The 15,494-nt window shown below is 45.6% G+C and overlaps 1 protein-coding gene and 1 long non-coding RNA gene across 2 annotated transcripts in view; one reads left to right on the forward strand and one right to left on the reverse strand.

Annotated features, from left to right (window-relative positions):
• Positions 1-2,434: 2,434 nt before the first annotated feature.
• On the reverse strand, positions 2,435-7,820 carry LOC140247299 (uncharacterized). Its single transcript, XR_011902633.1, has 3 exons — positions 7,689-7,820; positions 6,128-6,171; positions 2,435-2,662 (listed from the first exon to the last, which is right to left on the reverse strand). It is a non-coding gene; the product is annotated as an uncharacterized lncRNA (long non-coding RNA).
• NRF1 (nuclear respiratory factor 1) overlaps positions 7,526-15,494 on the forward strand; it is a 47,138-nt gene continuing 39,169 nt past the window's right edge. Inside the window, exon 1 of the mRNA XM_072326805.1 lies at positions 7,526-7,675. The gene's annotated coding sequence lies outside the window, so the exon portion shown is untranslated. The remainder of the gene's footprint in view (positions 7,676-15,494) is intronic.

Here is a 15,494-nt window from a genome sequence, read left to right on the forward strand (position 1 = left end):
TTTCTCAGATATCTGAGCAAACACGAGTGTGCAAGGCCGCTCCCTACGCCAAGCAGCAGTGTGATGTGCACAGGTTTCTCAGGGCTGAACATCTGCAGCTGAGCAGTGAGCCAGCTTGGAGCCATTCCCCTTGAGGCCATTTCTGATTGAGTTAACTGCATGTGGAGGTGCTGCACCTTTCTGACTTCCAGGTAGCTTTGTATTACAGGCAGCAGATCTGCCAATTACAGCAGGACTGATAAACACCTGTACAGCTTTATGCTATTTCTTTATGCTATTATGAAGAGATCTTAACTTGATAAAACTGTGGTTTTGTGGCATTGGTTGCAGGCCAACTACTGTTGTGTAGATTACATGGGCTACTGCAGTGCTTTACTGAATTTTTCATCTACATGCCAAGAGAATCGTGGCGGGGATCCTGTTTCCTTGCTGATTAGCCTGCAGTTGGCATGTATTGCTGTATCAGGGATGTGGTTTGCAGTACCGCTTTGCACTGCCACTCATCATAGATGAGTCCTCTTCAGCACTTATCTAAAGTCTTGCTTCCCCATCACCCACCAGGAAGTCTCTGGTCACAGCGTATATTTGCAACTATTTCCTCTTGGTAATGTTCCAAAGCAAGAGAGGACCAGTTTGCTCTCTATATTTAGCATCTTGTGCTGGTTGTTAAAAAGTGAAGCATTCCCTTTTTGTGTGATATACTTGTTGCACAGAGCATTAAGGGACAGATGTTTCCAAGCACCAAGGTAGGAACTACTTGGTATCACGGGGCAGTTCCCCACTGTTAGCATGTCTCTGCTTCTGGTCAAGGGCCAGTTTGCAGGAGGAAAAGCTGAAGAGCAACACCATCTCCTGCCATAAGAACAATTGGATGCAGAGCACGTATTTAGGGAAATAATTTCCTTCTGGGCAACTTTCTCTGCAACCACCTCTTGCAGCATCACGTGCAGTTTCCTCTGAAGCTGTTATGCAGCCAGCAGGCAGACAGTATGCTGCTCAGGACAGACAAGTGGGCTGATCTGATACGACTGCTGCAGGGAAGCAAAGCCCTTCTTACATCTGTGGTAGACTGCTACAACAGCTACAGCTACAACAGCTACAGCTACAACAGCTACAGCTACAACAGCTACAGCTACAACAGTTTCAAGTTTTAGTGTGCAAAACTGACTGGAACGAGTAGTGAAATATCATTAGTTGTTTTCTCTTTAAAAGCAACAAAAAAAAATCTGCTTTTGTATGATGCGTACCAGATGGTGACCAGTGAAGTGCAAAGGATGAAAGCTCTGCTTTCAAGAGCGTCTGAGAAGGTGCTATTCAGATCTTTGATAGCAGATGAGAAAGCCCTTCCAGCCATCCCAAACTGCAAAATTAAACACTTTTTTTTTCCCCTTTTGTCCCTCTCCCACACCCTCATCCATCTCAGTTCTGCATGTAATTCAGGATGCCCTGCGGTTAATGAAGACCAGCAGACACCTTGAAATAACAGTTTGGATTTAAAAACGGGTTGATTCTCTACTTGAATAGCTCTTCTTCCTGCTGGCGTGCAGACTTTATAAGCTGAGTTTATGATGAATGAAGCCGATTCTGCTCAAATCCCCGAAGAATCTTTTGAGAGGGAACTGGAAGATCAAGACTCTTTAATTTACCTCCCTTTGCAAGGGAATTTCACAGTGTTTTGTGCATTGTCTCTTACATTTCCTGGTAGGAGGGTAATCCTTTGTCTCGCTGCTACTTAACAGCCATGCAGAGTGTGCTGCTGGTGTACATGGGGTGTCCCTTTTGTGTAGGAAGTTCTGTACCAAAACCAGGCTGTTAAAAATACACCGGATGCTGACGTACATGTTTGTGGGTTGTGTACAGGGGGAGAGTCAAAAGACTTGTTATGAGAGTGATATCTTTTTGTTTAACTCCTGCGTTAACAGCCATTATTCACCACACTTGGTATTGGAACATCCTTCAGCCAACGTCTCTGTGTTGCCTGGTATCTCCTAATGTGTTATTTTCACATGAAGAAAAGCACTGCAGATCTTTATGGTACTTAAGAAAGGCCTGAGAAGCAGCACATACACTTTTGTCTCATTTTTCACTTTAGGAAACTCCCTGGATGTTATTTCCCAAGTTCAGAGAGGGACAGCTGAGGACTTTTGTGGTCATAAATGCTATCTCCAAAATGAAGTAACTATGGCAGATATTTAAAGGAAAACTTTTATCCAAGATGCACATTAGATGTTGGCACTGAATAGTGCCCACGGGAGTGAATAAAACTGAGGTTTTGGTGGGTTAACTCCTGTCTCATTTGCTCATTCCCGCTGTCTTGGTTCCCTCCAGCCATTTCAGATGTTTCACAGGAATAAACAAATGCCATCCAACTTTAATATATATTTTGTTCTCAGCTTCTCACTTCCTGCTTATGTTAAAAAAAGACGTGAGCTTCTTCTCCCTTTTGTTTAGTACAAAAGATGGGAAGGACCAAAAACTGAGCACTCACAGCAATGGTTGCTCTCTCGGATGTGCTGTCTGGGTGCCTCAACGCTTGCAGGTATTGAAGCTTTCCATTCTAGACGCTGGGGTGTTCTTGTTGCATCCTAGTGTGCTATCCAGTTATTGGTGGTTTTCTGGAGGTATTCAGTGAGTCCAAACCGTCTTCTTGTTGTAATCGGCACTAAAAAAGAGAAATGTTTAGGAAAAATGAGGAAAAAGCTTAGTGTAGCTTAGTGTCTTCCTTGGGATGACCATGACTGTATGTTGTGTATGGAGCAACGCTTGGAATGGAAATGCTTGGACCGAGTGCTTTAACAGTTCATCTGTAATTACTGTTGAATGTTAGAATATTTATAATAGCTGAAAGAACAAGCAATAGGATAAATGGTCTTGTGAGCTGAAAAGAAGCCTCTCCTTAATGCTAGCAAGACAACCAGGGTAACTGGATTATGTGAAGAAAGCCAAAATGTTTACCTATGGAGAGAATTCCTTTTCTGTGTCATTTGCTTTAGAGGATTCTGGTAGTTTCTCATCCTCGCTTCATAAGAGGGATTGATAAAGAGAGGCATGGTTGGTTTGAAGCTTCTGGTGTGACATGCAGGAATGGAAGAAAATGAAATTACTTATGAAATGATGAGATCACAATTTCTTTTAATATTGTTGATAGTATTTCCTCCTCTTGTGGTCTTTATTTTGTGTCATCTCACCCTGTGCTTCTGTTCTTCGGGTTAAACAACGCTCAAGCAGACATCTTCTTTTGGGGCACGTTGCAGCTTTACAAGCACGAGGCCCTGCCTTAATACAATAATAACTACCGAGCTTTCCATGGTGCCCAGCTCATCTGAATGCCGTGTTGCTGAATGGGAGATCCATAAAACAGAGACTCGTGACATTAATCTCCCATAAATCTGCGCATCTGCATCTATGCTTGGATTAGTTGTATAGATTCTTTAGTTCATTCAGTAAGAGGAGTTCAGGATGCGATTGTGCTGACATAAAAACGGGTATCAGAAAGCTCGGAAACTCCTGTGTCTTGGGTGAAGAGGGTAAAATCACATGAGAGATTCTCTGTCTAATCTTCCATTAAAAGAAACACACCCAGCCTGTTCCTTTTGGGCATCCCCGTTCAGAAGACAAGAATTCCTCTCCATTTCAGGACGGTGGTGTCTCAGATGCAGAGCTGAACGCAGCTTGACAGCCCCTTGGAGAGGAAGCACAGTTGTCTTGAGCTTATCTCTCCTGCACAGTTGTAAACTCAGCCCAGCTCACTCTCACTAATAATAGAGAAGTGTAATTGTGTGCAGACAGCTAGCTCGGCCAAGGGGAAATCACCTTCCCTGTTGTGTAGCTTAGGCAAAACTGCCTTGAGTAATGAAGAAAAGCAAATCCAACCTTTGTGCCATCAGTCTTCAGTGACTGCTCGGGGAAACAATTAACCTAAGAAAGGCAGATGGGACATGAGGAAGCATCTTACAAAGAGCAGATTCGCAGACCTGTACTAAAGGCAGCATGTTATTCGGAAGCACCACGTGCCACAGTCAGCATTAGGAGAACAGAATGAGCTGCCACCACGGGGCTGGGCTCCCAAGCTCACTGCAGCACTGCTGCTCTGTCCCACGACTGAGTTACAAGCAGGTTACTCCTGTTCTAAGAAGGGATTAAGAAAAAAAGCCTTCCTCGATGTAATAAGCTAAGGGCAGAATGTGGGGATGGAGAGAAAAGCCTTCCTGCCAACAGAGTTCCTAAAGCATTTCTTCCTTCTTTAGCGTCTCTGTCTCTCCAGTAACTATTTTGGCTGTAAGATCTGCTGCAGTTTGGTACTTGCAAACCTTCTGATTGTGACACGGCTGCACTCCCACAGCCACACTCTCCATTACTGGAGGCTGCTATTTGGTTTGTATTTATGCATTGGCTACTCTGGCGCGTTATCCCTTCTACATTCTCTCTTTTCCAGGCCAAAGATGTGGACATCTGAGCTCTTCTGGACCCACTCTGTCACCAGAACTCACCTTTTCCACCATGCATTGTTTACCAGTTAATCTCCTCCCCATCCTGCTCCTGGATGCTGGATTTGTCATGTCCTAAGCAACCCTGGGGCTCCCACAGGTGTGCTAGCTGTGTTCCCTACCCTTCTGTTGGCAAAACATCCGTTTGGGCTCACAGTTGGCTTTTTGGCACCTCTTTTCCTATAGGAGCGTGAGTCTATGAAACAAAGGTAGCAATGAGAACCTGGGGAAATGCACTGACATTCGATTCTGTAAAAAGAGTTAAGTTTGTTTCCTCTGGGATATTCTGCCTCTTGAGGACGGGTCTGTTGCATTCCAAATGAATATCCTTCCCCATTGAGAGGGTTGGGTCCCATCTGCAGCCTTCAGATAAAAACTCTTTGAGAGGGGTGGGAAAAAAAAAAGGGGCACGTGTTAGGCCCAGCCCAAGCCGTATTCTTGTAAACAGGCGCTTTCAACAGCTCCTGGCTTCATCTGCCTATTCCAAACCAATTAGTGACAGGCAGCTGAAATATGCAGTTGGATGGGACCTTGTGTCAGCCATCCCTGAGGCACAAGCAACTCTACCTGCAGCATTCCTGAGCAGTTATTTGTCTAAACTGGCTTTAAAACCTCCACTGTGGGAGACTCCGGAGCCTCCTGAAGCTACTGCAGTGCTATCACATCCAATCACTATGAAAATGTCTTGGTGGCTCATGTGAGTCTGCCTCTCTGTCATGTACCAGAAAGCGACCTCCATCTTGTGGAGGTTCTGTCGGGTTATACCGTGTCGCTCGGGTGGCACAGACCCAATGCTTTGTGCTCGTGGCCCTGTTCCAAAGCTGCTGATTAGCACAAGGGAATTCCACGACTATTAGTCCACATCAGCTGCCTCCACATGTCTGAATGTGCCGGTAAACCTTGACCCTGCTTCCAGGAGCAGCAAGCCCCACCAGGTCACTCTCACATCACAGCAACTGGCGTAAGTCACCATTTGGCCCAGATCCACACTCACAGAAAAACAACAGCAGAAACCCAGAGCTGCTCAAACTCAAGAGTCCCCGAGTCTATGGGCTAAGATGACATTCATGCAAAAAAAACCAAGAGGTGTTGTTTGCTTTTTTTTTCCCCTCACAACATGCTGTGAGAGTCTGGATGTGGCTGCAAAGCTCCCGAAGAAATGCAGAGGCAAGAAATGAAGTGTGACTCTGCACAGCAGACATTCGATCCTGAGCTGACCTGACACGCACGGCCAATTGACTCGGCTGGCTCTGCGGTTCTTCTTACCACACTTCCCATCTTCTTCCATCTTCAGATGGATGCAGTGTGGTCACATCCGCCTGCCCTAGGAGGCCATTTACAGCTTTATTGTCAGCATGTTAAGATGGCTCCCATTTCACAGAGTATTAGGCAAAATGTCTTCTCATAGAGTGGTCAGGCACTGGAATGGGTACCCAGTGGGATCACTGTCCCTGGAGGTGTTCAGAAACATGGAGATGTAGCACTAAGAGATGTGATCCAGAAGGCATGGCGGGGATGAGCTGGGGTTGCATTTGGTGATGTCTTTTCCAACCTGAACGCTTCTACGATGATAAGGGAAGCTGTAACCCACCAGGAGTGGATATGAGGATAACAACAACGTTTGTGTAACTCTGACATACCCATGGAAGAGGTTTCTACTGGGCACAGATGGTATCCCGATGCCCTGAAATGTAAAAAATAAAGAATACATATTATATATATATATATATATATACATACAATTTATGCCAACAAAAATAATACTGATTAAAGTTGACTGAATATTTCACCCGGCAGATCTCCAGCAGAGTGACTAACACACACTTTAAGGAATATTCATGAAAATATTTCTGTTTTCCAGCTGCAAACAAGCTCCTGTTAACCTCCCTCCTCACACCCATCCTTTAGCCATGAAGAAAACATCTCAAACCTGACAGCTTCAGTCCGAAATCCCTTCTTAAAATCCCCTCTATTAATCAGAATTAGCCTTGTTTTTAATTTACTTTTTTTTCCCCTGTGTTTCAAATCCACCTCCCTTTATACTTCCCATTGGAAGCATACATCCTCACCATTCTTTAGACCTCATACTATCTTCATTGCGTGTAAGTGATCCTTTCTTAAAATCCCTCCTGTAAAATGTATTTATACCCGTTTTTATTATTTCCTCACCTCCTTTTTTTCCCCTCTATATTTCAAATTCACCCCCCATTAGAAGCACCCATCCACAACATCCTTTAGATACAAGGAGAACACTTCACACTTGATGTCTCCATTGCATTTAAGCGATCCTTTCTTAAAACCCCTCCTATGAAGCAGCTTTATCCCTATTTTCGTTATTTCCTTTGCCTCCTTCCCCTGTTTTTCAGCCTCTCCCCCTTCCTCGCACCCATCCTTCAGCTGTGAGGAAAACGACAGCTTCGTTCTGAAATCCCTCCTTAAAACCCCTCCCAATAATCACAATTAGCCCCACTTTTATTCTTTTATCCCTCACCTCATCTCCAATCCCCCTCCCTCACACTTCAGGTTACCTCTGGAAGCCCTCAGATATCCCCCCCATTCACAAACCCCTCAGCAAGGCAGTTCAGCCCCCACCCCAACACCCGCTGTGCGCTGTATGAAGCGATTAAAACGTCTCCGGGGCGATGATCCAAAACGTTTATTTTTCACAGGAAAACAAACAAACAAATAATAGGAGGCACTGAGGGACTGTGAGGCGACGGGGAGCGCTGCCGTGACCTCCCCAAGATGGCGCCTTCCCCTTCAGAGCACAGCGCCAAGATGGCGCCTCCCGCTCTTCACTTCTCCCATCACCCCCCTCAGCCCTCCCCAAGATGGCGCCGCCGCCGCCCCCTCCCCAAAACGGCGCCTCCTCTCTCCCCATTACCCCCACCTTGCCCTCCCCAAGATGGCGCCCGCGGCGCGGCCCTCTCCCTCCCCATCATGGCGGCGGCGCCGCGCTATGACGCCATACGTCCTCCTCCCCCCCCCACCCCCCCCTTCTCTCCCTCTCCCCCCCGGCCTCCTCCCGCCGCCGCCGCTCTCCGCTCGCCGCTCCCCGCCTCTCCCCTCCGCCATTGCGGCGGCTCCGCCCGGGCCGCGCCGCTTTCCCCCTTCTCCTCTCGCTCTCCCCGGCCGCCGCCCGCCGGAGGCCTCACGGCGCAGGCCCGCCGCAGCGCAGCCGCTCTGAGGTGAGTGTCCTACCGCGCAATCTCCAGCTCCTCCAGCCCCGGCGCAGCCGCAGCAACGCGGGGGCCCCCGCCGGCCGCCAGCACCCCCGGCCCCGCCGCCCCGCGCTGGGCCGCGCCGCCCCGGGAGGGGATCGGGGGAACCGCGGGGGGGTCGGGAAGGGCCTCGCGGAACCCACGAGGCTTTAAAGGGTGGGGAGGGAGGGAAGGAAGGAGGTAGGGATCGGGCCGGGCCCGCACACGCGGGGCAGCGCCGGGCCGAGCGCGGGAGGAGCGGAGGGGACAGCGGGGACCCCTCTGCCATTTTGTGCGCCCCGACGCCGCTTGTTTCTATTCCGGCCCTTCTGTGGTTCTGACTTTCCAGCCCCGGGTTGTTTCCTCTTTATTTTCACTCCTTTTTATTTTATATTATTATTTTCTTTTTTAATTTCCCCACCTCCTCCTTTTCTATCCCCCCCTTATATTTTTTTCTTTATTTTTCCCCTTTTTATCTATTTTTTCCCCTTTTCTTCCGTTTTTCCCCTTTTTATCTTATTTCCCTTTTTATTTTATCACATTTTACTTTTTTTTTTTAATTTTCCTTTTTTTAAAACATTTTTTCACCTTCCCCCTTTTTACTTTTCCTCCCCCCCCCTTTCAGTTTTTATTTTCCCCTATTTTTCCCTCTTTAATTTTCCCCTTAATTTATTTTTCTATTTTCCCCCTTATCACTTTTTATTTTTCATTTTTCCTTCATTTTTTTCTCCTTAACATTTTTTTTTGCTTTTATTTTTAAATCCTCCTTGTTATTTTTTTTCCCTCCCATTTTTAAGATTTCCCCCTTTTTTTCATTTCCTCTTTATTTTTCCCCTTCTAATACATATATATTTTTCATCCTCCCCTTTTAATTTTCTCCCTCTTTATTTTTTTTCCACCCTTATTTTTTTTCTTTTAGCCCCTTTTTAATGTTTCTTCCTTTCAGGTTTTCCCCCTTTTCCTTCCTGTTAAGTTTTTTACTTCCCATTATTACAATCATTATTTTTACTTTTCCCCCATTTAATTTTTCCCTTTCCCCCCCTATTTCCTCCTCCCCCTTTTAAATTTAATTTTATTTTTTTATTTTTCTCAATTTTTCTTCCTCTTTTTTTCCTTCTTTTCTTACTTTCCCCTCTTTTTCCCTCCTTTTTAGTTCCCCCCTCCTTTTTTTACCTCTTCCCTTTATTCCTCCTCCCCCCCTTATTGGGCTTCATTGTGGCCACGGGGCTCCCACTGCTTCATGAGCCATTTGGGATTGGGAACCATCACGTAGCACAAAGTCCCCACTTTAAACGTGCACAGGAAGAGCTCTTTTGCATCTACCACTAATCCTTATAACACGAAGAAATGTTTCCTATGTGTATCTTCAAGACTTGGATCCTCTGCTCTCCCCTCCTAGAGCTATTCCCAGAATTAGAGTCCTTTTGGCATGGTGTGGTTCTGCCTTTGAGGTTCTGGCCTCGCTGGTGATTTGTGTCGTTTTTCATCCAGTTTGATGCGTTTATGCTTTGGTGTTGCCTTGGCCGTTGGGTCACCTGCAGCATTTTAACTCATCCTTAAGAGTTGTGGGGTTCTTCTCATGCCTTAATAGCGAGGAGATGGACGAGAAATCATTCTGTTTTCTATTTGTTAATGTCTGTGGTTGAGCATTGGTGGGGAAAGAGGAAGTGTCTGACTGGCTGCTTTGAATCACATTGATTTACATTGGAGTTTTGGTCTTTTTCCATCATGGCTGGTAATCACATTGACTTTCATTGGGATTTTGGTCTTGTCCAGAATGGCTGGGGATCGTGTTGACTTTCTTTGAGTTTTGTTCTTGTCTATTATGGATGAGGATCATGTGGACTTTTCTTGGGTTTTTGACCTCGTTCATCACGTATTTGGATCATGTTGACTTTTTGGGGGGTTTTGGTCCCCTCCACCATGGATGAGGATCATGTTGACTTTGGAGTTTTGGTCTCATCCATCATGGATTTGAATCACATTGACTTTTTGGGAGGTTTTGGGCCCCTCCACCATGGATGAGGATCATGTTGACTTTCTCTGGGGTTTTGGTCTCATCCATCATGGATTTGAATCACGTTGACTTTATTTGGGGTTTTGGTCCTGCCCATCGTGGATGAGGATCATGTTGACTTTCTTTGGGGTTTTGGTCTCATCCATCATGGATTTGGATCACGTTGACTTTCTTTGGGGTTTTGGTCCTGCCCATCGTGGATGAAGATCGCATTGACTTTCTTTGGGGTCTCATCTATCGCGGGTTTTGATCACGTTGACTTTCTTTGGGGTTTTGGTATCGTTCATTATGGCTAAGTGCTATAATGTAGAGTTACGTCATCTAATACATCATTTTCTCCATGTTTTTACTCCAATGGAGCTTTATGTCACACTTTTTAGAGCTCTCTCATTATTTAGGTGCAGCCTTAGTGATGAATGGGCTCTCACTGCCATAAATCCAATGGCGTGTGTGGCATTGGGAAAATGCATGGCATAAACCTCATAGAGGATGATGAGCAAAGGCTACATTGTAACTCCTGCCACACAATGCTTTTATGCTTGGTAGTAATTAGGCTTTAATTAGTGGCCTTATGAATCCCTGTGACTGCTCAGCTGCGCAGATGTCAGCTTTTAATGTTAGGTATTTTAGGTGTGAGGGCTACCAAAAGTCTTGGAATTTGCTTTTTGTTTTTCCAATGCTCACAAACCTGGATCGTCTTTGTTAGATTTATCACAACCTGCTCGGCTCCTGGCAGGCACAAACCTGGAGGTTTTGAGCTTCGTAACAGAAATGAAGCACGAATGGCCACAGGATCACAGGTTGGGGGCCCTGAGAGATTCCATTCAGCCTCCCTGGTGGTTTTGGGTTCTTTTTTATATATTTATTTATTATTTTATTTATTTGCTGTATCCTTTTATGCTCTGGAAAGCAGCCCAGAAAATAACTTCTAGGAAGGAAGCTGGGGTGCAGTGCCTCTGTAGGATGTCCTTGCATCCCTTCTACCATGAAAATTTAATAGATCTTCATGCATAATGCCGTGTGCTGTCAATAGAAATTAGCTCCTGTTGGTTTTCATTGCTTTAAAATTCAACTTTGGACTTCTGCTGCCGTTCCTGAAGGAAGTCCAGAGGAAGAATGTATCGTTAACTTTATTTTTTGTACCAGTGATTATCCAGTGATGGAGTTCTTTAATAAAAGATTTTTGTAATACGTTCCTTGGTCTTCTTAAATAACTCTTGGCACGTGGTGAGGATCTCGCCTGCTTTGCTCTGTGAGTTGTAACTGTAGTAGAAAAAAATGGCACTTGGAGCAGAGGCTTTGTGACTCTCCTGGCTCTCTAATGAACTTCGTTAGCTGTTTGGTGAATAGCCTCTTGCTAAAGGTGCTTGTCTAAAATCAGGAGCAGCTACAGCCAGCTGAGGATAAAAGTTCCCTCTTTGGGATTTCAGCTGCCATACCAGGGGGGTGCAGCCCACTGAGGACCCCTGGGTGATGGGGCTGGGTGGCACATGGGCTCTGCACTGGGGCACATCTTACTTGTATTTAAAGGTAATCTGTCCCCTTGTGGTTTAAAACTACTCATCCCTCATCCAGTTTGGTGGTTGCTCGTGTCCCTGCTGTTGAAGGTAGGTCTGTTGGCCTCCGCCATCCCAACCCTATTGACCTCCTCCAGCCCAACCTTTTCTTCTTGGATCCTCCCATCTGGCAGAGGCTGGTTGGGTTTTTGGTTATGGATGAGTCACCTGTTGAGCTCCAAAGGAGTCTGTGCTATTGATGGATAAGACATTGGAGAGCTGGAAGCTGTATCTAGTGAAGGGCAGCAGACATCCATCTTGCTGACGTGTTGACGTCAATGAAATGCCATAGTTTTTCATTCCTGTACGATGTAGATGTTCAGAGACTTGTGCAGCGCTTTGTGTTGCAGGTATATCCCATCTGATCCTGGGTTCTATAGAATTGAAGAGCCCAGCATTATTTTGCGGTTGTTGTTTCTCACCTTTTTGTCCTGTTTTGTGGGTAATGGGGCATGTTGTTGTGCATGGAGCACATTGCTGTGCTGGGCTTCCTCACCTACGTTATTTTGGTTGGTGTTGATGGTTTTCTGCCTCCTTGAGGGTCTGATAACATTGAGATTTCTGATGGTTGTAAACTAAAAGAGGGGAAGGATTTAGGTTAGATGTTGGGACTGGGTGGTCTTTGAGATCCCCTCCAACCTACTCCATTCCATGATTCTATGACAAGTCATGCAATCAGAAAGAAACCGGTTCCCACCCACTGTTCATGACGTAACCCTCTAATTAAAGTCATCAAACGGAGATGACTCCACAGCTCGGGAAACTTCCCCCATGTCTGGGTCAAAAATACTTCCTCCGCGCTTTATTTACATTGCGACATCCTCGGTGTTGTGTCAATTAATTCTTATCCCCACGAGCTTATTTTTGGCTTCAGCTGTTGGAGTCTCCTGCTGTTTAGGCCCCAAAAAGGTCCTTTAACTCTTTAGTTTTCCCTATAGAGGGGAGAGGAGTTGAGGTAGCGCTGCTCTCTTTCTCCCTAGGAAGTCCTGTCTGATGTGAATCACTTCTCATAGTTGCTTAGGGTGGCAAGTTGTTGTTTTTCTGGCTCATTATTTCTGCACCATATTTTTGAGTGAAAGGTAAAGCATTCAGGGTGGGTCTCTTGCCCAAGAAGCAAATGCTGTGTGTTCTTATGATGGCTGTAATGCTTAAACTCTGATAATGAGAAGCATACGTGAATGGAGGTGGCAGTGAGGAAATGTCAAAGACCTCCAAAACACAAAATGCGGCAGCAAATAAAGTGTTGCGTTCTGTTTCCCATGCACAAAGTAAATGGTTGTGTGTTGCAGCAGCTCTTTAAACCTCCATCAGCTCCCGTGTTTGTTCAGAGCGTGAGCAGCCCCGTTTTCTATGTAGGCATGCTTGTTATAAACGCGTAATAAATGTTTCATCTTTTAACAGATTTAGTTTTGAGTGTTTAGCTTGCATGGAAGACAGCTGCATAGTAAGTGATGTGCCTCGAGGAGGATGGTGGCCAGGTTCACGAGCTCTTTGTTGGTCCCAAATGCACTTAAAATGCACTTAAATCCAGCTTGCAGGTAGTTAGGTAATTGCAGGGTGTGCTCATCTTGCTGAGCCACTGATAGACATTGGGTTTGGGTGGTGCTGTGTGGACTTTGATGGTCTTCATGGGTCCCTTCCAACTGGGATATCCTGTGATCCAATGGCTGTCCCATCCAAAACCAAGTGTGATCTCAGAGGTGTAATTCAGCCTGGGTTTAGGACAGACCATGACATGGTGGCTTCTGGGGTCCTTCCCAACCCATTCTATGAGCTCCCTGCAAAATACGTCACCAACAGAACCACCCAGCCTTGTAGCCGGGCCTGCCATCGTAGGTCAGAGCTATGTAATATGTGCAGATAATTTAATTAGGGCTGTACCCTGTGCCCTTACCACGTGGTAGATGACTGAGCTAAGGCAACGTGAGGGCAAACAATGCTGTTGGCTGAGTGCTCAGGGCAGCAGCCAAGGCCAACAGGTTGATCTCTTGGTGTTGTTTCCAAATCTGTTCCGTTGTCTCCAAATGTGCTGTTATGTTGCCTCCAAACCCAAGTGAGCATCTCAGTGCTGTCTGCCAACCACTGCTCTCACGCTCGTGTGCTCCTCGCAATGCTCCCATTATGTTCCCTTGCAGCAACCCAGTGTAACAGTAATCCTTTGCCTCTATAAAAGAGGATTAAAAATGGGAACATTCGTACCTTAATTCAGCCTGCCAGGGCTGTGCTCTGTCTTTTGGGCAGTAATCCTGTTGGGAGAGGGCCGTCAGCAAACAGCAGATCCTCTCTGGTCATGCTGCTGATAGGGTTAGCAATTCTTCAAATTAATTAAAAAGCTGTAACAACTAGAGAAGAGCAACTCGCTTAGAATGACTTAAAGGCCGCATGGTTCAGGGTAAAAATAATTAGAAATGGGGATTTCCATGGTTCTTGAAATGAAAGTGCACAAATGGACATAATGGTACCTTTGAGGATGCTGTTTGTCAGATGCTTTGCTGTCCAGACTCCACTTACATGCTTAATAAACAGGTATAAAATCCCATTGGTTTCTTTTCCAGGCTTTCTGTGTTTCCTGCAGCTCTTTTAGGTGAGATACTGATGAGAAAGGCATGATAAAATACATGGGTTTGGTTTTCTAGGATTTTTATTTCTTTTAGGGTTCTTTGTGCTGCGATTGCTGGCATAGGGATTATTTCTCCAGCCTAATTAAAAGGATAATTGCATTAAGCCACAGGAGGACGCTGTGGGATGACAAGAGGTGGATTGCAGTCCCTCCTAGGGCTTGAGTTACTGCATTTCTGCCAGTGCACAACCACAGCAAATTCTCCAGAACAATGGGATTTTTGCATTTCAATGTGTTTTCTATGAGTTAAGGTAATAATAAATATACAAATCAATCTTGCTGCTGATGGATGGCCTCGTTTCCTTATCAAACCTTCATTACTAATTCCATTAAGGCTCATCGTTGCACAGGAATGGCATCAAACCCTATCTAAAGGTGAATGAGTGAATAATATTTAACCTGGGAGAGCTGTCTGCAGGTTGGATGCTATGCAGAGACTTCCAGTAGGATTCCAAAGCCTCATTTTAGGAAGGACACAAAGGCTTTGTTTTGCATCCCCCTAAGAAAGGCCAGGACTTGGTGTTGCTTGGCTGTGGCAGTGACAAGAGATGGGTCAAAATGTGGCTACAGTGGTCTGCTGTGAGGGCTGATCAGCAGCAGTGGTTTAAGGCATGATTGCAATTGTCCTCATGGAAATCTCAGTGCATGAGATTAATTCTCCCACCATTGAAACCTGCTGATGAGATGCTCATGGGATGAAGAAGCACCTCTGCTTTAAAAAAAATGCATAGAGAGCTTTGTGCCAGAACAGCAAAACACAGTGGGAGACCATTTCTGATGCAGAATTTCCCTCAAATAGGAATAGGAAATTCATCAGTAGGTGGTGAGTGATTAATTTCTCACTGGATCACTTTTCACTTAGGAAATGTTCCAGGCTGTTTTTGCAAGGAGCTGGGAATTCATCGAAACCTATAGCACCAATGGAAAACAGGCTTTAAAATCAAACAACCTGCTGTGGTGAGTGCATAGGACTTACACAGGACAAGTGCTTTCTCATCTCATCCTGTAGAAGAGTTGCAAACAAGCAACTGAGCAGTGCTGAGCACCACTACCTCCACATCGCAGCTCCTGCAGGCAATCCTTGTGCAAGATGGGGAAGGAGGAAGGTTGAGCAGCAAATGTCTTTGCACTGATGGGGAAGCTCGTTTCCTAGCAGAGGTGCTGGTACGTGCGGCTGGAAACTACCACAGTGCTGCAAGAAGAAGAGCCAGCAGCACCGTTGTATGGGGTTTAACACACCCAGATCACAGCAACCCCCGAGAACAAAGGTGCCAGTGTGATGGTGGTGGTTTCATGCAAAGCAAATGGCTTATTTACAGGGCAGGCTTGAATCCATTAAAGGCATATTAAACTCCAGATGCTCACCAACTTTACAAAAGGAATGGAAGAAAGGAAGGAGGTGTTGCACATTTTTTTTTGGAAGGAAAAAAAAAAATCAGCTCTCTGAGCACGGAGCAGCATTTCCTTGCAGTTAAAAGCGTGACGCTGGAATAGCGAGACAGGTTTAATGTCATTTTTCCTTTTTAAAGCTGGTTTTCAGACTGAGCTTCATAGCGCCAGACAGTGCTGTGCGATGTGCTGTTCTGTTCAGGATGCTCGATGTTGGGTTTGCAG

Source organism: Excalfactoria chinensis, chromosome 1 (genome assembly GCF_039878825.1).
Source record: "Excalfactoria chinensis isolate bCotChi1 chromosome 1, bCotChi1.hap2, whole genome shotgun sequence".
NCBI lineage: Eukaryota > Metazoa > Chordata > Aves > Galliformes > Phasianidae > Excalfactoria > Excalfactoria chinensis.